Source organism: Calonectris borealis, chromosome 3 (genome assembly GCF_964195595.1).
Source record: "Calonectris borealis chromosome 3, bCalBor7.hap1.2, whole genome shotgun sequence".
Taxonomy (NCBI): domain Eukaryota; kingdom Metazoa; phylum Chordata; class Aves; order Procellariiformes; family Procellariidae; genus Calonectris; species Calonectris borealis.
Genome location: NC_134314.1, coordinates 73,406,325 through 73,431,842, shown reverse-complemented (window position 1 = coordinate 73,431,842; position 25,518 = coordinate 73,406,325). Strand labels below are relative to the sequence as shown.

At 41.0% G+C, this 25,518-nt stretch overlaps 1 long non-coding RNA gene across 1 annotated transcript in view; it reads left to right on the top strand.

Moving 5' to 3' along the window:
• LOC142080561 (uncharacterized) overlaps positions 1-24,829 on the top strand; it is a 34,787-nt gene extending 9,958 nt beyond the window's left edge. The window contains exons 3-5 of the long non-coding RNA XR_012673033.1: positions 15,626-15,757; positions 19,703-19,899; positions 24,495-24,829. This is a non-coding gene — a long non-coding RNA (uncharacterized LOC142080561). The remainder of the gene's footprint in view (positions 1-15,625; positions 15,758-19,702; positions 19,900-24,494) is intronic.
• Positions 24,830-25,518: the final 689 nt, after the last annotated feature.

Here is a 25,518-nt window from a genome sequence, read left to right as displayed (position 1 = left end):
CCGCAGCGTGTCCCCCCCCTCCAGGGACAGGGCCCTGGGCTGGCAGGACAAGGTACGGCCACCCTGCTGGGAGCCTGGGTGCGTTTTTTCCCTTCTGAGGGCCTCTGTAGGTGTCACTGAAGGGGGATAACAGGGCCCTTGACAAGGGAAAGGGTTTGTGAAGACCCCCTGTTCCAGAGAACTCACCTGGATTTGAAGCCCGAACACAGAAAAAAGAGAGGAGTTGTTAGATAACCAGTTACAGCAGTGGATAAAGTTTGGGAGGGTTTGAGAGGGTTTTGAGAAGGAGAGAAGTATGTGGTCTTATATTATTTTGAGAGTGTGGAGGCCATGAGAGAGGACTGATGAAATTTAGTGACAGGAGGGAAGACATCAGGTCCACTGTGGCTGGGAGACAGGATTTCCTCGCCTACTCGCTCCTTCTGTGTGAGAAGGTCTTGTCACTCGGAGGAAAAATAATCTCAGATAGTACACCAGAAATGAAATCTGTGGTTTTTATAAGCAGACAGAGGTTGGGAGGAAGGTATTAAGAGGCTGCAGACACTCTCTATTAGAAGACAGTGGCTAAAAACATGATAAAGTTGTGGAGCGGAAGGCATGCAGGTGGAAATGCTCAGGACTGAGGAGCACAGAGGGATCCATGGCTTTGCACTAAAAGATGCGCCGGGCAGGACTGGGAGAGCTCGGCTGGTAGCACCTGAACCAAAAACAGGGGAGGAAGCCAGAAGTAAGCCTGACGTAGGAGAAAACGAAGGAGTAAAGACACTAAGGCTGCTAGGGCACAGTGAGACGTGCCTGTCGGGATGCGGCAGGAGGGTAGAGCTCACTAAGCCCAGCCATCTCCTGCTATAAATAAAAGTAATTCCCTTGAAGCTAATGGACTCAGTTTGACATTCATTAGGTGAGGACAGCGAGGGGATGAAAGAAGAAGATGATGATGATGATGATGCAAAAGAGAACTCTGGAACATAATTCATCTCTAAACCTGCCGGATAATGTCTGGCTTGGGCAGGACCGTGCCGTCGCGGATACCAACAGCAGGAGAATAACTCTGTGTTTGCCATGGTGGGGAGGCTGAAGGGAATGAAGTGAATTATTAACTCTAGTTTTATGTCAACAATGGCATAATGTTAATCCTGTAACAAGCTAAACTGATAATAACTCGTAAGTACTGTTTATGGCTTATTCAATAATTAAGCCAACAATGAGTAAAATATAATCAGATTTGCAATAAATGTTAATTAACAAATTAAAAACACTGAGACAATCATTGGCAAGCATGATTATAAATGCTTAAATACTGTAGTAGTTGCAGAGCAGATGTAAATTAAGTTAAATGGACAGTCTCGGTGACAGAGAAGATATATTTAACAGGTAATAAAATCAGCAAGCAAAACCATATTCTGCGGTGGACTCAGAGGATAAGACAGAGACTATGAGAGCAGTATTGCATTGCCATATATCGAATGTTTTGTTTATAACATAGCCATGATTTCTCCCTCTTTACTAGAAAAACGAAAAATAAAACATCCATGTTCAGTCTATGAAAGAAACCATATCTGCAAAATTCACCAAGGCAAGTCTGAAAGAGCATGGAAAGTTATCATTCTTTTTGATTCAATAATCTGGAGATACCTGCCTTGGGAAGGTATTAAATAGATTATTTGCAACCACTATTAATACTATATTAAGGATGAAATCCAGGTAAGCTCAGCAACTCACTGCAAGCAAGGATAAATTGGTATGTTAAATCTATAGTTTGCTTACAGTGTTTATATTAGCAGCCTCATATTGTGAAAAATGCAATTTGTTGGAATACATTTTGTTATGGTATGTTTCTTTTGGCTGCTGGGAATTGTCCTGTAACTCAGATCATGAAAAAAAGACTCTACCTGAAGTATTGCTGTTGTCACACGGTGGTTGTGTTGCTGATAAACAGGAAAACGTTTGCACAGCATCTTGTTGTAAGGCCATCCTGAAGCAACAAGTGGTTTCTGAAATGGAACTAAGTTACTGTAGCCTTTATTTTAAGGATGAAATCTGAAAAATTATGTGTGAGGTAGGAGTCTTTTTGTTCTTTCAATGCGTTCACTCTCTTATCCCCTCCTGGCAGAAGCAAGCTTCTGTGTGGGAGCTATGATGGTGAAGTCTGGAGCTTCATACTTATCCCTCTCTTCTGGCTGGGGAAAGCTGTACTCTCTCATCACCCAAATAAGTCAGGTTTCCACGTGGCCCCTGCAAATCTATTGTCTAACATTCAAATATTTAATTCCCAGATTATACACTCAAGGGGCATCGGTCAGCATCTTTTTTAAAAACTCCAGTGGGAAAGGAGAAAGAGTTCTCTTCCTTCCATAAAACACGGCATATTCATTTTCCAGAATAAGCTCTTTCTGTGTATAATTTGGATAAAAAGAAAAAAATCCCTTCTGAAGACAGAATGAGTGAAGATTCCTGGTTTGAAAAATGCATTTTGTGTTCTGTATTTTTGGAAGAGCTTTTTATTATGCTTTTTTCTGTTTGATTGTTTTGTTTTCGTTAGTGGAGAGGAATTCAAGGGAATGAAATTAAGCCTATGAACTAGTACCAGTAATCACATTAAACATGGGAGAATTGAACTAGCAATTTCCCCCAGCTGTAGGCAGTTTGTAAACTGCCAGGCGGTAAATCCACTGCCATCTACCACAGAAAGAACTGTTGCCTGGTTTCCCTTCCCTCCGCCGAGGGATTTGCTTTGAGTTCAGTAGATTGTTTCAAATCCTTGTCTGCATTCAGTACGAAGGCTGCAGTCCAAGAGCAGCCAAGGGTTTCCTCCTTCGCAAACACTGACCAGGGCCAGGCCTTTGAGTATTAAACATGCTTCAGGGGACAGGCACAAAGAAGTGATCAGGTGCTGGGGAGCCTCCTGTGCTGCAGAACTCAGAAAATAGGTCAGCTGTCCTTCTGCTGCCTTGCAAAAAAAAAAAGGGGGGGGAGGAATAAACTTGTTTTTCTCTCCTTCCTATCAACGTCCTTCCAAACCCAGAGGGGGAAAAAATATCCATCTATCTCCTACAAGCTGCACAGCTACTGATGTTCAGATTATCGGTTGTTTAATCTTTCTTCTGCTCCGAGTTCTCCACTCCTTGGGCTGTTAAGGTATGTGGGTGCCTGAGCAGTGCTGGGGCAAGCAGGAACGCTCCCGAGGCGGATCTCCTCCTGCTAATCCCTCGGAGCACGATGGTGTCGGGGCACCGCAGGACTCTGCTCCTACTGCCTTTCTCAGCTGAATCACAGCTCTGTAGAAAGACCTCCTTTCTCTACCCTGGCTTTAATTTCCTCACTAATCCTGCAAACGGGGTTTTTTTTTTCTTTTCTTTTTTCCCCTCTGTACAAAGAAAAACCTCTCTATGAAAAAGAGGGCTTGTACTTGGCATGTAGCATAGTAACATGAGCATAATAAACAAGAGTGGCTGTCCCCATAAATAATAAAAGGAATGTTTCTCCTCACATGGCAGCTTTTCAGAGGAGAAAAGGCAGGGAATAGGTAGTCCTGCTCTAATGCGCACGTCGCAAGCTCTAATCCCCACTTCTGTTGTTTTCTTTGGCAAGCCACCAGCCGGTGAAGCGGGGGGTACCTCTCTGCTTTGCATTCCCTTGTAACTCTTATTTTGTTTCTTATCTCCTGTGCCTTGTGCCTGCTGGAAACTAGAAGGCTCCTTAAAAACACCGTTGTATTTCTTCCCTCTGTCTGTGTGGCGTTTTACATTCTCACGACGACGGAGCCACGCTCTGCTGGCGATGAACTTGGACTCATAATACCAGCTCAGAGGTGAAAATAGACCGTTCTCAGCTTAACATCCTCCTGATTTATGTTACTGCAGCAAAGGTGATGAGCTTTTGATACAAGCGAATAACTGTATTATTGGAAAATGTTTCTGATGTTGTTTCAGCTGCTTATGTAAAAACGTTAAGCTTTCTCACCATTAGGGACATGATTTACTGGCATGTCAAAATTTCCCTTTTCTGGCCACTCAGTTCAAACTTTGAATATATCGTAGTTGGCTTCAGTCTTCAGAGCCATGTGTGAGCTACTGCAGTAGCTGAAAATGCATGCAAATTATCCTTTTATTCTGGCTGAGATTACAACATTAAAACAACAACCACAGAGAAAGGCCTGTGCAGAGGGTATCATAAATAATTTAGCTTAAGTGAATGCTGAAATTAGTCAAGGCACCGCATTGCTTGGCTCCAAGCAGTCTATTTGCAGCCAGATATGTAGAGTACCCTCTGGCCAAAGCCTAGCCTTTCAAAAATGGAAAGCAGGAAAAACAATATGATCTTCTTTTAAAGAAGCATGTTGGAATGATCTGTGGGGTTAAATATACCTAGACAGTCCTCCGTGTCATAGCTCCAGTGATCTTGGGAGAAAACAGACCGCTTATAAAGAGCTCTAAGCTGGGGAAGGAGATAATGAAATGTGCTCGTGTATTATTGGCAAGTGCTCTGAATGGTACAGGCGAGCTAAGTGCATACAGTATTATCTTGCATAATTATTGGGTCACTGTACTGTAAACTAAGTGGTTACTATACTTAGCCATACTACTGCCCTCACTGCCTGATTAAGGACTAGATCCAGCTCTCACTCAAACCGGGCTGGATTTACACTGAGCTCAAAGGATTGAGTCGGGGCTAGCGATTCTTCTTGGGGTGGCCTTCATTTCTGAATAGCCGAGATGAACGTGGTGACAAAATGGTGACAGGCATTTCTAACCACAGCAGTGGGGATGCTCCCGCTGCGGGGGTGTCTGGGGGGGTGGGAGCTGGTTGTGGCCAGGCACCGCGCGGCCTTTCCCAGGGAGTCCAGGGCTTGAAGAGCCCAGGGTAGCGAGACGGCAGGTGGACAAACCCAAATAGGTGACTTGGAGGAGTTCAGAGGGAGGGAGAACCGATGTGAACTATGGACTAGATTATTTTGCAGCTACTGCTTAGTCTGCATGGATCAGAAATCCCAGATAATCTCAGCTGGGGAGCAAGTCTGTTTCTCACACGTTCCATTGAATGTGGGCAGCACGTGCAGGTAGAGTTTGAGGTGAGACTTCTACCAGCAAAGTACAGGCAGCAGGCCGTCTGGGCACTCACAGATTTCAAGACGGCTCTGACAGGCAAAAACTGCATTCTGTGGAAGGGGAAAAGCTGAAGGAGTCTTTTATTATGGGCACTTTCAGAACCAGCCTCCTTAGCACATTTAAGAGTCCCAAAGTGACTGTGCAGTTGAATTAGTCATGGAGAATGGAGGAGACCCCCAAGATAGCCCAAGGCAATTAGTTAAGGAGTAAAGTGGGGGAGGGTGGGGGGTGTATCCTCATGCAAAACCACACAGCTACCGAGAGTTTAGCAGGCTATTTGTAGTGACACAGGACTGCGCTAAAGTCAAGAAGAAAGGCTGTGAAAACAAGGGGTGAGAGAAGGAAAAGAGGCCAAGATTACACGGAGATGAGATGGAAACAAAGGCCAGAACTGAGCTACAGAAATGGGAAGTAGAAAACGCAGCAGCAAGAAATGAAGTTGTGATCAGAAGTCAAATGGAGAGAAAAATGAAAATTAAAATAAAATTAGTATTTCTGTTGGTTAAAGGAAGAATAAACAGCTTGAGCCTTGGGAAATATACCAGGTGAGAGAATACATGAAACAGAAAACTTATGTAAAGAAGGTAGTGGGAGAAATCACTGAACAACAGTAATGTGGCAAAGGAGATGAGAAATCTGTCCCAAGATGCTAGTGGCAGTATTTTCTCTTAGCTGATAGGTGAAAAATGGGTTAGATTTTATATCCTTATTGCCCTTAACCAAGACTACCACTTTTTCTAATTGGTTGTGGTGCACTATGGCAGGCCCCTACCAGTCCTTACTCTGAAAAGTTTGCAATATAAGAGTGAATATAAAGATAAGTAAAAGTGTAGGTTTTATTTATACACCTGTATCGCCTGACGTATTACTAATGCTTTTCAAGTCCCAGAGAAACACTCTGAATTACTAGATCATAAGGGCAGTTTAAAAAGGTTCCTGATAACTGGGGCTTCTTTCAGTTCCGGTTTCATGGGAAAATGTAATGACAAACCCTAAACACTAAGGATTTCCTGCATATACAGCCATCCTCCCCGAGACAGTCACCGGGTGTATTGCATCAGGTGACTGCTGTAACAGAGAACTTCCTCTGCCAGTCACGCCTGCCCTGTCAGTGATGTCCACCATCAAAGAAGTGGACACGAGGAGGGGATGGTACTGCCTTCCTTGCAGAAAGAGGAGATGGGGAATGTGTTTTAGGTAGTAGATAAAGGATCTTTAACACCTCTCCACACCTAATGCATCCCTAATGCCACTTTCATAAAGGGAAGAAAAGGCAAAAAGAGTCTGCTTTTATCACTTCCACATGAAACATTAAATTCTGGGTCAGATTCTTCTAACCATGTGCGTTTTAAGCTCTATAAAAATACCTTTTCCAAAGATTTAATTCTGTTTGTAAACAACGTGTTTCAAAAGGACCTAGATCCAAATGACTATGGAAAAAAGGAGCTAAGATCTGACATAAAACCTTAGAAAAACTTTGTTAAGACGTTCAGCCTTCCTATGACCTGAAAAGTAGCAGTGAAAATAGAGGCTTAACCCATTCCGCTCCCCTCCTGTGCAAGGGGACAGGGCTTGCCACAGGACAAGCCGCTGGCCCAGCTGCGGGCACGACCACGGGGAAGTGGCCTTTGCTGCGTGACGATGCAGAGCACGCTACAGCTCACCCCTTACCGTTGGACTTGGACTGGCTATGAACCTCGCGTACGGATACGGTGTTGTGAAATACTGTGGTAAGGGTGCTTCTATTTCTTTCTTTCTCTGTCTTGTTTTTTTTAAGCTGAAGATTGCTGGTGTGGTCTTTGGGAGCCCAAAAGTATATCATTTTTATGGCTCAAAAATTTATCTTCCAACTACAGTGAACCAGTTCTCTTATGGTAACTGGCAGGTGGTTTTAATTCCCTGGATGCACTTACCTGCTTCAGAGATGGCTAGTTATGAAGAAGGTAGCTTGGTTTTTGAGACTGAGAGGTGCAGCTTTGTAACACTGTAAGTGAACCCTGAGGTACACTAGCAAAAAGCATTTCCAAAGCAACTCTTTCATGAGAGCCGTTCGGTTTTTTCACTTTTAAAGACATGAAGACTGCCTTACGTATTTAAGATTAGGAAAAAAACTTACCTTATTGCACAGGACTATTTGCTTTATTAAGTCATGTTCACCCCATGTATATAACCAGAGCATTGAACAAGATGCCATTAGGGCTAGGTACGGTTACTAGAAACTTGCTACGAGTCAGAAAATCTTACAAAAAGATGAACTTGGTGTTTCTCATCAGCAATCTTCACGTCTTTCCTTGTGGAGGGGTTGGGATGCGCAGGAACCCCTTTTGAATGTTAAGGTGAGGTCTAAACGAATGTTTCAACAACAGAAATTATTTTTGGAGGTTTTTGATCTTCAGTAAGGCTCACACATGAAACAAGTGGCCATGACTCAATAATCTTTTTTTCTGAATCCTTATGGGGTTTGTTTGGTTTGTTCTGTTTTGTTTTGAGGGAATTAAATTATGCTTGCAATTTAAACCTGCAGTGTGTGCATGCAAGGTAGAAGGAGGTTGCTTGGAGGGAAAGGGTTATACATTCAGTAACCTTTGTATATTTATTTGTTCAGCATACTAGCTCTTGTGCTATTTGCTGGGAAGGAATGCCTGCACAAAAAGCTATGAGGTGGCTCAAATAAAAAAGCCTACAATGTTTTGAAAGCCTCCCCCTTGACTTCTGATTGAAGGGATCTGTACAGTTTTTGGCACGTTATAAATCTGTGTTTACTGAAAAGAAAAAAAAAAACAACCCAACAGCCCCATTCTGATTCTGGGTTTATGTCTATGAAAGTCTATGCCAGCCCCAGGTTATAGAATGTCAAGTGCTAATAATTCACAATAGATCCAAGACAAAAGAAGACTTTAACTACATTTTGGGTCAAAACATGTACAGTATTAAAAGTCAAAAACCACTATGCAATTCGATCTTAAGAGAACTAGAAGATCCAAGCTTACTCCACATTGTTCCAACCCTTCTCCTAGAAACTTGAATGTAAACTTTGTGTTTAAATATAAACCCACCTCTGGATTTGGCCTATTCTCTTTATTTATTTTATTTGCCATGCTGCTGAAAAGGTCATGCACACTAAAAGAATGCCCCTTTCCTAATCTTTTTAAGCTATTGATGGAGTAGCTCATGCAAAGCCCTTAGTTTCATTGTGCCTCTAGAAATGGAAAGCAAACTCTCTTTCTAATTCCTCAGTCCCTTTTTTCACACTGCTGCATTTATATTTTTCTCTCTTAAATACTCATTGTGGCCTTTGGTTACAGACACACACATTCAGTATGGGATATAGATACATTTCACAGTTTAGAAGTAACTTGGGCACAAAACTCTTCTTCTAACAAGATAAAATCTTTCTTTATTAAGTCCTTGCTAATACCAACAGAATAAGTTGGCATTTCATTACATATTACTTGTTTTAATCCTATCTGCCAGTTGTTCATACGCTTCCTGAGAACTGGGGCAGAACTTTGGGAATAGAAGATTGTGTGGTTACCTAGGGTATCGCTAACCTCGTAACCTAAATCGGAGCTCAGAAGATGAAATCCAGCACTCAGGCACGTGAGTTTGTGTCATTTTCTGCACGGTGCCTTCTCATTTTTCCTGAACTTCTGCCTTCTGAATTTTCTTGGACATTTTCACACCCCACATTGCATATGCGTCCCTCATCACTTGCACCCTGGAAGAGGTAGAGCTGTCTGCTTATAATGGCGATGTTTGGCTACACTGTGGTGAACACCTTTTGTGAGACACTGGATGAATCAAGAAGTTCAACCCTTTGCTTTCAACCTGCCCCCCAAATTTTAAAAAATCATGTTTGATCACCCAAATTAAGAGTGAAAATGTAATGAACAGATGCTATATTATATTATATAAGTATAGGGGCTGAACAAAGCCTTTAGAGCTAGTTTCTCTCACAATTTGAGGAAGGTTTCTCTTGCAAAGGGGAAGGTTTTCCACCAAATGTCAGCATCAGAATACAGCTACTGTGATGGATTTTAGAGGCAGAAATCTCTGAGACAGGGAGGTTTATCGGCATTACAAGTTACGACGATTTCTTTCACTGACACCCAGAAGCTTATGAGCACTCAGTGATAAGCAGAGGCGCTGTGCCCGAGACATCCGACTCCCTGAGGCACCTCGGTGTGTTCTGCTCGTGTTGGTGCCTCTATGGCAATGGTTACACCAAAGTCCCAAGGACAGGCTTAAAACCACCTGCAAGGTTTCTGCACTTCTTGCTGGTTATTAATTTAGCTGCGGGTCAGAAATGAAGTAAGTAGTTGCTCTTTGGAAGAGCTGAGTTTAGGGTATCCACTGGGGACTAGACTGCTGCACTTGTGGCACAACCTGTGGCTAAAATCCCCCGAGTGCACGGCAGTAAATAACCTGCGAGGCAGGAGAAGCCAGAGTGATGCTACCACCTTCTACCTCACCTCTCTTCTGCAGTTCCCAGATTAGGTAAAAACTGCTGCTCCTTTGGAACAGTGCCACATACAAAAAGAAAAATGTAAAACATTACTGAAGTGGAATTTAATGAGCTGTCCACAAAACACACCTTGCTTTTTAGCACCTGAGAAGCCCTAGGCATTTCTAGTTTTCTGTACACCCTCAAGTTCTGCTTCCATCTGCTCAGGACGGCTGCCCCTTGGTGCAGCTGAGCATCTCCGCTGCTGCTTCCACCTAACCCCAACCTGAATTCACCAAATAGGTATCCCTGGTCATCCGAGGGCCTTGTTTTCATAATTCAGCACACCAGTGCCACGGTCAACTTCCCTTATGGATCTTCTGGTCTGTGGCCAGGAATGTGTCTAGTACAGAGGTCAGCTAAAACTGACCAGGAATGAAAGAATGTAAAAAGTCTCCTTCATCAACACAACAGCCCTGGAAATGTTTCTCCTTTATGTTAGAGCATCTCTGCCCTGCCGACATTGCGTTTAAATCATAGAATCATGGAATAGTTTGGGTTGGAAGGGACCTTTAAAGGTCATCTAGTCCAACCCCCCTGCCATGGGCAGGGACATCTTCAACTAGATCAGGTTGCTCAGAGTCCCGTCCAGCCTGACCTTGAATGTTTCCAGGGATGGGGCATCTACCACCTCTCTGGGTAACCTGTTCCAGTGTTTCACCACCCTCCTAGTAAAAAATTTCTTCCTTATATCTGGTCTAAATCTACCCTCTTTTAGTTTAAAATCACTCCCCCTTGTCCTATCGCAACTGCTAAAATGTTTGTCCCCATCTTTCTTATAAGCCCCCTTCAAGTACTGAAAGACTGCAATAAGGTCCCACTGGAGCCTTCTCTTCTCCAGGCTGAATAACCCAAACTCTCTCAGCCTTTCTTCATAGGAGAGGCGTTTCATCCCCCTGATCATTTTCGTGGCCCTCCTCTGGACCCGCTCCAACAGGTCCATGTCTTTCCTGTGCTGAGGGCTCCAGAGCTGGACGCAGTACTGCAGGTGGGGTCTCACCAGAGCAGAGTAGAGGGGCAGAATCACCTCCCTCGACCTGCTGGCCACGCTGCTTTTGATGCAGCCCAGGACACGGTTGGCCTTCAGGGCTGCGAGCACACATTGCTGGCTCATGTCCAGCTTTTCATCCACCAGTACCCCCAAGTCCTTCTCGGCAGGGCTGCTCTCAATCCCTTCATCCCCCAGCCTGTATTGATACCGGGGGTTGCCCCGACCCGGGTGCAGGACTCTGCACTTGGCCTTGTTGAACCTCATGAGGTTCACACAGGCCCACTTCTCAAGCTTGTCCAGGTCCCTCTGGATGGCATCCCGTCCCTCAGGCATGTCGACCGCACCACTCAGCTTGGTGTCATCTGCAAGCTTGCTGAGGGTGCCCTTGATCCCACTGTCTATGTCGTTGATGAAGACATTAAACAGTACCGGTCCCAATGCAGACCCCTGAGGGACACCACTTGTCACTGATGTCCATCCCCTGTTCTAGTGTGACCAGACAACTGGGAAAAAAAGGGGACCATAGAGCCTATAGTATCTCAGAGAAGGTAGGGAAGGGAATGCCCAGCTGGTTCATTAAATTGTCTTCCCAGAGCATTATGGAGAGGGAGCAAGTATGCCAGTGACTGCCTGCTGGCAAGGTGAATGGAGCTCTTTCTGTCTTTATTTCTCTTTAGATAAAAATGGTTTTGGAGCAGGTGCAGCTATTTACAGGTGGTAAGTTGAGCTGTGTTGTGTGTTGTGAGGAAACATCCAGAAAGCTGATTCTGCATACAGCAGCAGAAACAGGGCATGCGTTAGGTGGGGGGAATTGGAGATTGGAAACCTGTAAATAAGCAGAAAGGTAGTAACAAAAATTGCCAGATTTAGAAGTTTGGAAGCCTCGCTGATAACTAGAGCTTCACAAAGTTGCTTAAACAGAAAGCCTGTGAGCTGCTTTATTCTGCTCTAGTGGAATACAGAGGCTTATTTTGTACTTGCTGGCCTTTTTTATATTTATTTTGTGTGGATCAGGCAAAGAAAATGCTCAAATGAAGAGCAGGATTGAATCTTTAAAGCATGCTACAATGTTTTGTTTATTCCTGCACTTTATCACTGCAAACTCTATCGTCTTTGCTGGCATTTTAGAGACTCCACTGTTGCTCTACTCTCAGCACTGCCTGATAACAGGAGATTTGTGAAAATGTCTCTGTGCAAAAGAGAAGGGGGTGGACAGAAACAAACTTTTCACAGTAACACAGAATTATCTCTGGTTAGTTTAGAGAGAACAGCTTTTTAAAAGCTCCTGCTGCCTTTGGAACAAACTGGGAGAGGGAGGAAACAGTATTCATTTACATTGTAAAGTATTCATTTTTAAACAGAAAGAAAGAGGTATTTAAAGGGGGTTGGGGGGGAAATCATGTGTTTTTCATAGCAACACTTTGCTTTCCACCAGTAGTTCTAGAATTTCCATTAGACAGAAAAACAAATAACAAGGCTGCCAACCACAGAGACGAAAGAAGAAGCCAATGGAGAGAAACAGATTTTTACAAATAGTACAGCGATGACAAAATACCAAGGCTCATTGACAGCATTGTCAAAGCTTAAAATTATAGTTAATGATACAGTAGTGGCTTTCTGACATTTTAAAACATCACGGCACATGGATTTCTCACTGTATTTGCGGTTTCCTTCTTCTCTAGAGAGCAACAAACTTAAACTGATCCTGCTGCTAGGTGATAACAACCAGTGTAAAACAATTATCGTCTCAGGCTATAGCATAAATTGGATCAGGCGCTCCTCCGTACACTTTGTTATCAGCCTGCTGGGAGCAAATATAGTACTGTAGTATCAAGAGTCGTTAGTTCAAGTCAGGACTTGGGTGACTGAGCAGGTGGAAGTTTTACACGTCAGATGGAGGAAGCTTAATGCAATATTGAGTAGCAGTTACATAAACTCTGCTAGGGTGTTACCGCTGCTTTACAGAGAGGCAAGCTGCGGAGGTTAGGAGTCTGAAGTGGTTAGAAAAGTCAGGTAGTCCTGCCATAAAGCTTCTCTTTAATTTCTGTTGGACTCAGGTTTTACCAGCAAATTGTTGATAAAGAAGAAACTTTGTAAGCACTGAAGTGCTTACATGTGGTTTAAAGTGGAATTTAGGTGCCTAGCTGTAGCCATGCAGCCTGCAAAACACCCAGCCTGCTTCCTTACCTGCCTCTCCATCCGAAGGCACGCTAATTCGCACCACAGCGGCGGGTTTCTGAGTGAAATGCACTAGCAGCCTGGGGACTGCTCCTCAGGAGTCACCTCTGCCCAAAACCCTGACACTGGGCTGCAGGCACAAGCTCTTTCTTCCTCCTTCCTCTTTTGGCCCCAAGAAGTTTTTTTATTACTTGAACTGTGCAGTAACTCAGGCTAACAGATGGGACGCGGGAGGCCCTACATGAGAATTGTCTGTAGTGGGGTGGGCGAGCAGAGCATGCGTGTGGGAACAGCTTGGACCCTCTCTGGTCGAGGAGGACTCCACATCCTAGTTGCCTCCTTTCTGGTGAGTGCTGTAGGCTCCCATGCAAAATGTAGCTGGTGAGAATATTGACCGATGTCCTCTGGTTTAAATAAGTGCCAATAAGCAACCATTTGAGGAAAGATAAAGCATGGAAACAAGAAAAGAGCATGGAAACTATAGGTAAAAAATGGTATTGCCTCTAAGTTACTGAGGAATGCACAGTTTCAGGAGAAGGGCATTTAACACTGAGAAATGCAAATGAGCACACCTGAGACGGCAGCAAAGTTGAAAGACCTGAATGTGGTCTTTTGAAGGCCGGGACAGAGATAATACATTAAAATAACCAGTATATCGGAAGAACTAGCACGTGAAATGGAATCCAGAAGTAAAGATTTTGAAGAAATAGCTGAGACTTGGTCAGATAGTGAGGAAAGGCCATAAATAGCAAATACTGTGCCTATGATTAGGATAAAGCAAGACTACAACATAAGCAGTTGGATCCATTGATCATATCTCAACCCTAATGCAAGGCTTGTAAATATTGAAGCAAATATAATTGAAGATATTGAGAAAAATTAAAAATAAGACAAAACACAACATATACTTTAGGAGTAGATTATGCCATATTGATGAGGTACATGTCTTTGCCAGCTTAGCTTCTTGCTGACAAGGAAAGCATTGGATCCAATCCATCTAGATGTCAAAGAAACACATCCAGGAAAACCAGAGTTAATGCAGCAAAGATGAAAATTAGTAGGAGAAAATGAAAGGTGGCTAAGGGACCAGCTAAAGAAGAGACAAAAAGAATTTAACCTAAAAAAAGAGAGAGGATAGGATTGCTGTCACTGGGGGACAGAAAGCAGGTATTTAAGGTAAAAATCAGTGCTGGCACAAAAGTGAAGTAGTATAAACTGCCCTAACTAAATTTACATTGAAAGGTTAAGAAGTTTTGAAACATCAGAGGAGAGAGGTCTGGAACAGCCTCCCAGTCAGTATAATGGAAGCAGCGTTTTAAGATAGAACTTTGCAAACAAATTTAAGCTTGATAAATCATAGGTTGCAGGGCTGACTCTGATAATGGGAACCTGGGCTTGATGACCCAGGAGATCCTTTCCAATCTTTTGTATATAAATTGGAACACAGGAGCTGGAATACTCGTGGACCAGTCTTCTTACTGATAATGTATGAGATGATAATTTCTAATACCGAATAGTATTAAAGAATAAAGTGACTTGTTCCTTTATCACCTGTTAGTCTGAGGGAAGAGGTAAAGAAGAGAGGCATAGCCTTTTGTGAACCATAAGACTTTGTAAAAATGCAGATCTTTTTTCTGTTTATATTGAACAGCATTTTTTTGCATGTATCTAACATGGTAATGTTTTACATTGATAAAGAAGTTGATCACAACAGTAAAAAATTGTGATAAGCTAACAAAAAAGTTTGCATTTTAATTACAAATTTTTATTGTATAAGCAGAATTGTGTATAATAGAAATAGGCCTGGGGAGGGACTTAAAGAAATAATTTAATCCACCCCCTGTGGGATGAACTGTAACCTACAGCATTCCTGCAGATGTTTATACATTAACCTGTTGGTAGAAATCTCCGCAGATGGAACTGTGTGAACTCCCCTAGCTGTCGCAATGCTTTTATTGCACTCACTGTTTGGAAAGGTTCACTTAAGGTCTAGCCACAAACCTTGCAGCAGTTGAAACCTTTTTTTTTTTTTTAAGCAACTGTTCCGTATTTGAAGATTGTTATTTTATCTGCCTTCAACCCTTTCTTCTCTTGATCAAACAGCACTAGTTCTTTCAATCTTTTCCTCATAGGTTGCATTTTTCTGACTTCTAATCTTTCCTGTTGCTCTTCTCCGGTTCCAATAAAACTGATCTAGAGCCATACGGAACTCTGAAAGCCAGTGCTGATCAGAGCAAGATTACTTTCTTTATCTTGCTGGCTTTACTCTTGTTTATAAAGCCTAATATGACATTGTTTACTCGGAAGTTCTTCCTGTTTTAAAAAAGAATCATTTCATGAAGGTGAGAACATGTGTCAGCCAGGCACTTTTGAAAAAAAGAACTGAAACAAACTAATATGAAGGATGACCAAGAACTGGCTCTCAGTAGAAATGTTTTTAATAAGCTGTGAATAAGAAAAAAACCCGTGCAATTAAAAGGCATAGGTTTTGAGTTTCAAAAGGAAACATGGAAGCACAAATAAGAAGGAGAGTTGCTTGTTCCTAAGTTTAAATCCAAGAATTGTAGAACTTTGCCAAGGGAGAGTACACTGGTAGAAATGAACCACTAAACATTAGTAGAAATTTTAATTTCTTTTGTTTTAAGCATGTTGGAAGCTAGAGGAATTCTAACAATAGTTAGAATTTTATCTAATACAAGGGAGAAATGTTATGTTGAGAGTATCATGGAAGAGAAAAAATGTTCATATAATGGAACTGTTCTGTATTTTGAAATAATTCAGTGATGCATTTGATCTATTTCCAGCTTTTGCTGTTGTCGGAGTGAGGGGGTTCTGTGTTTTCAGGTTGTTTCGTGTTGTATGCATGCCAAATGCCAATGGCTCCATGCTCCCAGTGCCTCCACTCAGCCTGGGTTTCATTCGTGCGTGCCAAGGAACCTGTTCTGCACTAGGGGGAAGGACCCACCCTTTGCCCAGGTAATTCTGCTGCTCTTCGTGTTTTTGGAGAGCTTTTTCTACATGTAGATTTGTTTGTTACAAATCTGTTTGTTGCTGTGCTGTCCTATATGCTTGCCTTTTAATTAAGACATTTGTAATGTCTCCAGAGTTAAGCGGATGGCACAGTATTTATTTTTTTTCTTACCACAAAAGGAAATAAATATTTTACAGGTGAGCATCTTCCTACAGAATTAAAATGTTAGGAATTACAGTGCTCAACAAATGTCTTTATTAACACTGTTTCAGGCATTACTCCTGACAGGAACCTCTTGCTCACTTCTTATTCTCTGTTTTCCCCATAAAAATAAGATGACAGTGTTACCTCTCTCCCCCTGCCCCCTTTTACTTTGCCAGGGTAGCAATATAAACAGTACTTGCTTTAGAGCACATGCAAGCAACTGTTCTGCGTTATGCAGTGTGATTCAAAGACACATCATACTGCTTTCAGCGTCTGTTGATTACACGCTCTTCAGCGGGGTGTCTTTAAGGCACGTGTTGCCACCACGGTCTAGGTACTGTGCGTTGAGTAGTGACATGAAAGAACTCTGCTCATAAAATTATCTTGATTAATAAAGGGTTTACTTCGAGATGGGCTGCAGAGCCAGCTGGGGTCTAGCTGTGTGCCACAAACCGCTGTCTGGTGCTTCCTGCAGCCTTGTGTTCCTCCCTCTATTTCTGCATAGGTTGCTATAAGGCAGATGGGAGGGTTTCTGCTTGCACAGAGCGATCTGACGTAGCACTCATTGCTGCCGGTATGACGCTCCGAACCATTTTGCCTAATACTGCCTGGAGTTATGCCACGAACATAGGACCTCACTACAATCTACACTAGTCACCTCCACAAGCTCAGTGACCAGAAGCCTTCAGATTTACGTTTGAAATGCTCTCCTAGCTAATACTAAAACAGGAATTAATGCTCACAGCACCACAGACTTTGTGGAGTTTAAAATGTTTATTATTTGTACCAAAAAGACAGTAGTAAGGCCTCTTAAAATACATAACTGATGTGTTAAACAAGTTCTTTTTAACTACTGATCTTTTCCTTAAGTACTTCCTTAAAAGCTCTATTAACTTAATGCTTGGCCAGGTAACCAGAACAGAAAGTATCTCTGCTAGCTACATTACAGCCACAGTGGAGCTGTGCTCAGCAAAATGTTTTAAGTGTACATTTGAACACTCTGATTATCCGATCTGCATATTTAAAGGCAGGGCACTGGATTATCTCAAGAAGACGTAAACAGATACGGATACTGCAGCTCTCCTATATTTCAATAGCTATTTTCAGCCTAATTTCAGTGCCTAGAAGTGGTACCACCACAATACTGCTAAAAGTTCTGCCCAAAGTAAAATACACATTTTTTCTTAAAAGTTGTATCGCATTATTGCTGTTTCAAAATTATCCACTTTTTATTGTTTCTCCATTATAAGACGATTAGAGCAATTTCTAGGAATTGTTACAAATCAATGCGAATAAAAGGCAATGTTTGCCCCAAGATATCCATGAAAGAGTTCTTCATTTTAGTGACACAACTGCAATATGAAACATCTTACAAGAAATGTAGGTGTACTATCTGCAAGCCAACTCCTTTACTGCAATGCATTGTGTTTTAATGTTGTACACTATTATTTTGTTGCATCATCTATGACAGCGTGTCCTTTCATTTCAGCAGAAAATTACACACTGTACTGCAACTTTTTTCCCCTCCCTTTTACAACATTTCTATTTGATTCCATTCTGAAATGATACCAGGTACTGTTTTTTCATCACTACATTGCTTCAGGGTGACTACATATATATAATTTTCCTGTACAACTCATCATACCTGTAAAAGAAACAGAAAGCACTTGTAGTTATATTGCCCAGTTACATGGCCACGCGGTCTATGTCATTCCTTTTTTGAAGCTGCATTATCTAAGCTGCAAACTACAAATTTACTTATGCTACAGGTATGAGAAATTAAGGCTGTAGATTAAAGTAGATGGAATCGTGACTCAAAATGAATGGCTTATATATTCTTAAACTAAAAGTTGGATAGATTAAATTAATGATTTATCACAGGTGAACAACCAAAAGAAAACCTGTTATTTAGGGCATCTTGACTTAGACACTTTAAAAATCACCTCTGGCCTCCTCTTGTGCAGCATGCTGTGTTACTTGTTCTTTATACAGGTACCTTACCTGTCTCAGCTGCAGCAGCTTATCACTGTGTCTTAATTGTTTTCCACGTTTGTTTTTCTTTCATTGTGATCTTCCTTTGTTTTTTCAGGGTTAGGATAACTATAATCGAAATAATAACCAAAACCTAACTTTCTTCTTTGAGTCCTTTGTTGTATGTCATTTTGGGGTTTTTTTTCACCTATATAAGCTGATCGGTAGAAGCTAGTTTAGATTTAAAAGTCCTGATTTGTAACCCCAAAGTTCCTAAGAGCACTAATCATACTTGAAACACACTTACTACTTGAATATTTATTGCCTTGGGAATGCACAGGTGCTTTTGTAATTTAATATACGCATTGCCTTTGTAGACCTTGATTATTTGGAACAAAAATTTGTGCATAGTACTGTAGCAAGATTTCTGGATAGAAATATTACTCCTAAAAATAACACTGAAACTCTCTAAATTAAAAACAAAGTCTGTTTATGCTGTTGGGCATCAGGTATTTACAAGCGAGCTGACAAGTGTCGTCATAAAAAAACAGTTACTAAGAGTGGTTTAAATCTTCTGTTTTTCTGAGGGTGACGGTCTCACTAAAATAAATAGTCAGTGACAATTATTTTAATCAGTTACAGTTTGATGCATGCACAAATTTCAGATGACTACCAGGTATTGGATTTTGGTAGCTAGGAAATTGAACCGGATGAGACCTCTATGGTTCATTGAACATGGTTCCATGAAGCTGCAATAATATGTTTTTATTCCATTTTGAAACCAGTTTTCACTCCCTATTGCTGTTGGAAGACTATTTCAGAACTTCATTTCTGTGATTAGAAACTTGTTTTTAACTTTTACTTTAACTGCAGCCTGTTACCCAGTACTGGGACTGATTCCGACAAAGATTAACTGAAACGGGTAGGAGTTTTGCTTGGAGAAGGGCTGATGATTAAGCTTTAAAATATGTAGTACATTAGGAAAAAGCTCCCAAACTGGAGACCTCAACCTGGTGGGAGTTTTTACGGTTCCATTACTACAGCTATTTAAAAACACAGCACTGAGTTAACTGTTGGTGAATCTGAACTGTCATTCTGGCCATCTCGTATCTTAGCCTGGTACATGGAGCTGGTTTCTGTATACAGGTTAGCACATCTTGGCTTAGCTGGCCAGCTTGAGTTAGCCCCAACCTTGCTGCTATTGCCAATAAATCAAACTTTCCTTTCTCCCACACTTTTGGTCAATGTGCAGGTGGGTGCTGAGGCTTCTTTGCAGCACTGCCTAGACACAAAACCTGCACACACGCAGCACAACACAATTTCAATTTGTGCTCAGGTCTCCTGCCCATCGGTAGAAGATGACAGGCATACCATGGAAGTGAGACATAACTGGTATGTGCTATGGGTTCTGCGGTGCTTATTTCCAGCTCAACAGGTAGCACAGTGGTTTACTAGAAGTGTGCGGTTTTAAAAACGATGCAACTTTAACCTGATTAATGACATCTATATACCTCACTGCCATCACTGCAGAAATCAAAATGGGACCTCAGAAGTGTTGGTAAAGGGGTGAATTTTGAAGAAAAGGCAACCTCTGACAACAGAGGTAGGAAGAAGAATGGAATTTTTTTTTACAAACCCTGCTAATTAGAGTGCCATAACTGTCCATAAGGATTACCGGAGAAAACATTCTCTTGGAGCCATTTTTCTTCCCATCGTGGTCTTAAAGGTTTTGTGCAGTCGATACATTTACTGTTTAATGTTTGTTTGCACTGTAGGGCATTGGGACCTTGAACACGTCTTCACTGAGCAGTGGACTGTGCAAGTAAGATATGAAAAGAGGACCGGGAATGCTGAGCTTTGAATCCCAGTGAAATCAGGAATTTGGTAACAGGGGAGACATGAAACCTGTTTTTTCTATAGACCTATGTCTCAAGGCTGGCGTTCCCAGTGGATTCTCTTATGTGTAATAAGGGTGAGGGAAGACCCATCTTTATTCTTCCCTTTTGCAAGGACACTACTGTCTCTCTTTGCGCCCCAGACACTTATTTTCTGAAAAACTTGAGAATTCCAGATGTGTCCATCTGGAACTGTCCAACGGGCTCAGAGGCTGTGGCTGGGAATGGGGGATGAGCACAAACACCTGCAGGCTGTGTATTCAACAACCTTGTCCCCTTCGGAAAATTGGCTATGAGGAGAGGGCTGCTAAAGATGAGAGAAAAAGCTTGAAAACAAATTATCATGTCTTGTCTTTTCAATGAAGGATTTTCCTTTTGAAAACGCAGAAAATACAATGGACACGCATTGCCTGAGGATTCAGGTATGAAGTAATGCTAAAGGAATAAATGAAGCTGTTACTGTGAAAGAGTTTAACACATCTTCTGTGTAAGGATATTAGTGAGAGGATTGCCCGTTGGTACAGCTCCACTCCTACTGGGAAGAGCCAATGCGCTAGTGCAGAGTAAGCTGCTGTGACCACTGGCATCTCCATATATAAGACAGAGAAGACACTAGAATTCATACTTTGCTGCACTGTTATTAGCAACAGAAAGTTTTTACTGGAAAAAAATAAAATTAACATAGACACAGTCTAATAGAATTGTATCCATTCTGGTTTTGCAAATGATGTAAGTTTGCTTTAAAGGCCAGACGTACAATACCAAATATTTAGAGAGTTTCTTAGCATGAAAAATAAATACACATCAGTGCACAACGCATACAAGAGAATTAGTTAGCTAGCATTTATTGTATATAAGCAATTGTATGATTTACTTTTTGCGTAAATCATTTGAATGAGCAAATTCAGGTGCATGTGTGTTATGAAACTCAGTGTTCAAAAAGCTTGGCCTCCTGTCTGTCCCCTTCTCCAGGGAATGCAATGGTATCTCTGGAACAGCCCGGCTGTCACTAAACAGTGGGAAAATTGCTTTTGAAGCTTGTGCTTGCAAAACATTTTTTTCCTTGATCTGTAGTTTAATTTGCTTTCAGGGATGCAAAAAATGTTTTTCATCAAATTAAGAAAAATGAAGGTGCTTCTGTAGCAGACTAATTAGATAGCTATCTAAAATAAATGTTTTGTTTAACGCCTGATTTCTTCTTTAAATACATAAATACCAGCTAGTGTTTTAAAGCTTCTGTAGCTGTGAATGGCTCTGCTGTCCCTCACTGCAAGCTACGTTTTTATTACTTCTTCCCAAGAAATTTATTTTGCTGACATGGGCCCTAATCCAGTAAAGTGTTAAAACATATGCTTAATTTTAAGCGTGCGAGTAAAGCCAACAGAACTGTTCTTATGCCTAAATTTAAGCACAAATTTGTGTTTGGCTTAGCTGGGGTTACACTTTCTGGGTTATGTTCTTGAGGATTGTGTGTCTTTCGCAGAACGGGCACCCTCCTGATGGAAGAACAGACTTCCATGGGTTTTATTTTGTTATTTATCAGAAGACCTTGAGAAGAAAAATGTACCACCAAGTAAACACTAAAAATTTTGGACATTAATGTATTCCTTTAAATATGTACATTATGCAACTCCTAACAAACTTCCCACAATTTCCTCTTCTACCTCTACGTGACATTGTAGTAGCTGAAAACAGCTAGATACTCGCTGGTTGTTTTCGTGAATGACCACCTTATTTTTTGGTATCGGTTCTCCTAGTTGTATTGAGCATTTTAGCTTAGAGACAGGATGACCTTTCGTAATTCTAGTGAGCTGATGAGTTAGAAGTTCAGTATTTCTTAATATTTTGCTTTGTGATACTGAAACTTTTTAAACTGTGGGTACATACAAGTGATCTTTTCCCACGGAAAAGGTAAAAGCTTGAGAGATGATGACTGAAACACAGCTCAACTTGGAACTTGAAAGTCACACAGGTAGGATAGGAACTTGGTGATTTTGACCCAGTAGCTAGAGGATAGCTGGTTACACAGTGAAATGTATTCCTGCAATTTTCACTCCTGCTGGCAATCTCAGACAGGCCTAGGACAGAGTGGACCTGGAATCTGAGCTGCCTTCTCCTTACAAGGGCTTGCATGAGCTCCAGGAGGAAACAAACCGGTACAGTGCGTATATAAGCTTACATGGCTGATTCTGTTTTGTTACACCAGTGAGTTTTCTACAGAAATGGAGAATCCGGTACCACTCTTCATCAAAATTTACTGTTTCTAATACATATCAGCATTAGAAAGCTCTGAGTCACTTTTTTTTTTTTTTAATATGGGGTGGCTTAAAGGCTTTGTGTGTTTCATTTGTACTATGCAAGTTGTCAAGCACCACAGCTGAAGAGAAGAAAGAATGCAGGGAATCTGTACTAAGCTTTAATTTTATTTAATAGCAGGCACAGGATTTGTTCAGAGAGTTTTATTATTGGGTGAGGAGTTAAGGTAATTACAGCAGTGGGGCAGAAGGCCAGAAGATGATGGAGAAATCTAATACCATGAACCATTTAGGTTTAGAGAGTACTTTGGGTTATTTTTTAAAATATACTAGCCACCTACCAATAACCTCCTCCACATTTGGGGGATTATAAACACAATATAATTATTGCACCTTGTGTGTTAACATATATAATAAGATTAAGTATATTGCAGTTTGCACTCTCACTCTCACATTCACAAAGTGTGTAAAGGAAAGGGATTTGGCTGAAGTCAATGAGACAGAAGAGGTTAAAATCAGTAGCTGGAAAATGAAAGAGCTGTAAGACGTTCTGCAAGGGCTTTTACTATGAAAACATTCATGCCTGATTTGAATCTGGAACAGGAAAGTCATTTGTTTGGACTTCAAGGTAGGTTTCCTGTCTCAAATCAGCAAGTTATACCTGTCCAGAAAAACACTTAAGCCCATTCTTTGCCTCAGGTTTCAACACAGCATAAAGTTTACGCAAGTGGTTGAAAGGTATCCTGAATAAAGATGGACTTTAGCAAGAGGCTAGGTGTTTTGCTGAATCAAGACCCTAAAGACATGCAGTGAATATATACCAGTATTATATAAACCTTAAGAAAAGCGGAAATTTAATTTTATCATTACTTTCTACTGAATTTCCCCAAAGCATAGGAAACAGTGGATTTGGGAAGAAACATAACCAGTGTTTCTTCTGAAGTATCTTGGAGCCTGAAATGGTCTTGGCTTTCTATATTTTATGTCACTGAGTTATCAAAAATAGTTTCATAAAAGAGGCAAATGGTAACATTAAAAAATACTAAATTTGTCTCCCTAGTAGGGATTGACTCAACGGTATGTCATGTGAACATATATAAGCTTTTATTCATACATTTTTAATTCTCTTATTCAGAGCTCTGAAAGATCTGTAAATTGTTGATGCTATCAACGATGCACTTCTTCCGACTTAGTCAAAAGATTGACTTAATATGGCGCTCTTTCCCAGTTTTAAAACAATTATTTAAAAAACTTCAGAATTGCTTTGGCTAGGCTAAGGTATTTTCCTTCAAGTGTAAACATTCTTCTAAGACACTCATGATCAATATAAATGAATGGTTTTTTTAAGATATTGAAAAAAAATTAAAAAGTCTTACCAAGTCTCCAAAAACATATTATTTTGGTATGTCAGATTAATACATAGCCTACAATAATGCACCACCGTAACACAACTCACTATGCTTTTAAAATTGAAATGCCAGGGTAGGCTGTCTCTCAATGGATTTCCCTTCTGCAAAGGCCTTATCCAAATCTTGTGAGGCTGCTAGAACTCATGAACTTCTAAGGCACCTCTTAATCACATCCTTATCTCAAATGTCATGTTTACTCTCTACTCCTAAATAGATGAGCTGTTAGGAAGTAAAAAAGCTGGTACTATCTTGAAGAAAGGAAGGGAGCAACCTGGAAAACCAGGGGAGTCTTAACAGTGATAGCGGAGCTGTTTGTGTACTGTGGATTGAAAAGGAAAACATCAGGGCACAACAGCTTTTCATAACTGCACATACGTGCAATCTAAGCAACTGGAGTTCACTATGGTTTTTGAATAATTTCACCTGAAACCCATTTCTTTACCAAACATTTTCTTCTACTTGAATGATTATACTTGTTTGTTATTTTAGGATTGTTCATAAATTCTGAGCTCCTAGAGCTGATGTTTCTGATTAAAGAAGACTGGTTTGGGTTTGGTTTGTTTCTTAAACCAGACTTAGAATTACGCTGACATTTAAAACAGAAGAAAAAGATAGTAAACTAGAATATTGACACTACCGTTTCCAACACACTCCTCCAAATAAACATCAATAGCTGGACTACTCCTACAGTGGAAACAAAAAGGTGTTTTTTAAAGCTATTACATAGTATAAGCACTCATAGTGGTGTGGGGGAGAGAAGTGCTGAGAACCTTCACGTGAGCAAAGCTCAAGTATTGATCACAGCTTTGGCTTTATGCTGAGGCTCTGCAGTTGAATTTACTTCCAAATCCAGCATTACCCACTTCAGGTCAAATTATTATACTATGGCACACAGCTGATAACTTCTAGATAGAACAGGGAAAGTACAATGTACGAATCTTGTGAAATAAAGTGAATTTCTGTATTTCCTTGTCATGTTATTAATCTAAATTCTAATTGTTTTTATAGGAGAAGCTGCGGATGTAACCTCAGACTGGGAGCCTCCAAGGACTGTCCTTTGGCCAGTGAATGCTACCTCTGTTTTTGTCAACCTGAAGACTGGCAGACCTTCTCTCTAGAAGAATGAAAAAGAAATTGCCAGGTTGAATGTTCAAGGCAAAAGTGGTGTTTTCAAAGCTGCCAATGCCTAATACTGCGGAAAACTAATTTTAAACTCGATTTCAGAAAGAATTACGCCAGTTGTTGTGGACTGGTTTTAACTGGACTTGTTCTCTTACCTTTTCTAAAAAGCATTCTCAGGAAATTTCAGCATCAGAAATATCAATACCAAGCTGACAAAATGGACTGTACTTTGCAGAAACGGTTTTCCTGTACAATATGTTTAGAATAATTCCCCAATCCTATTTATAATTTCACTTTCTAGCAGTGAAGAATATAAACAGTCTGATGAAGGTTTTAAAAACATGAAGTCATACCTTGTATGCCCAAAAAAGGGTAATATCTAAAATCTGCAGGGAAAGAAGCAAAGTTCTGAATCAACCTTTTGTACATCAGCAGCATGATGGGGAGTCTGACTTCTGGGCAGGCAGCTCCCTGTGCCTCACTGAAGACTGAAGCCTTGATTTGCACCACGATAAGAGTTACACCCAGATTTTAATATTAGATAGAATCTACTAGTTCTTGTTACAGATACATAGGAAAAGAGTACTTTTCTGAATCTCAGTACACAGAACTATTTTCCTAAATACATTGTTCTTTGATTTTGGAAAGGTGTTAAAAAATGATTCAAAATTAGCCACTACAGAGGAGAGAAGAGCAACTTTAGCAACGGGCTCAGACATAGATGCAGTCTGGAGGGTCTGGGAGCGGGGGGAAAGTACCGTGCAGCTCGCTCACATGATCCCAGTGCTTAAGCATTGCAGTAAATACTGCTGACGGAGCAGTGAGAGACGGTCTTTCACTTTCCTGTGGCAAATCCCTGTTTTAGCAACTGTAGGCAAAAGGGTCAAATATTTAACTTGGTATTAAACTT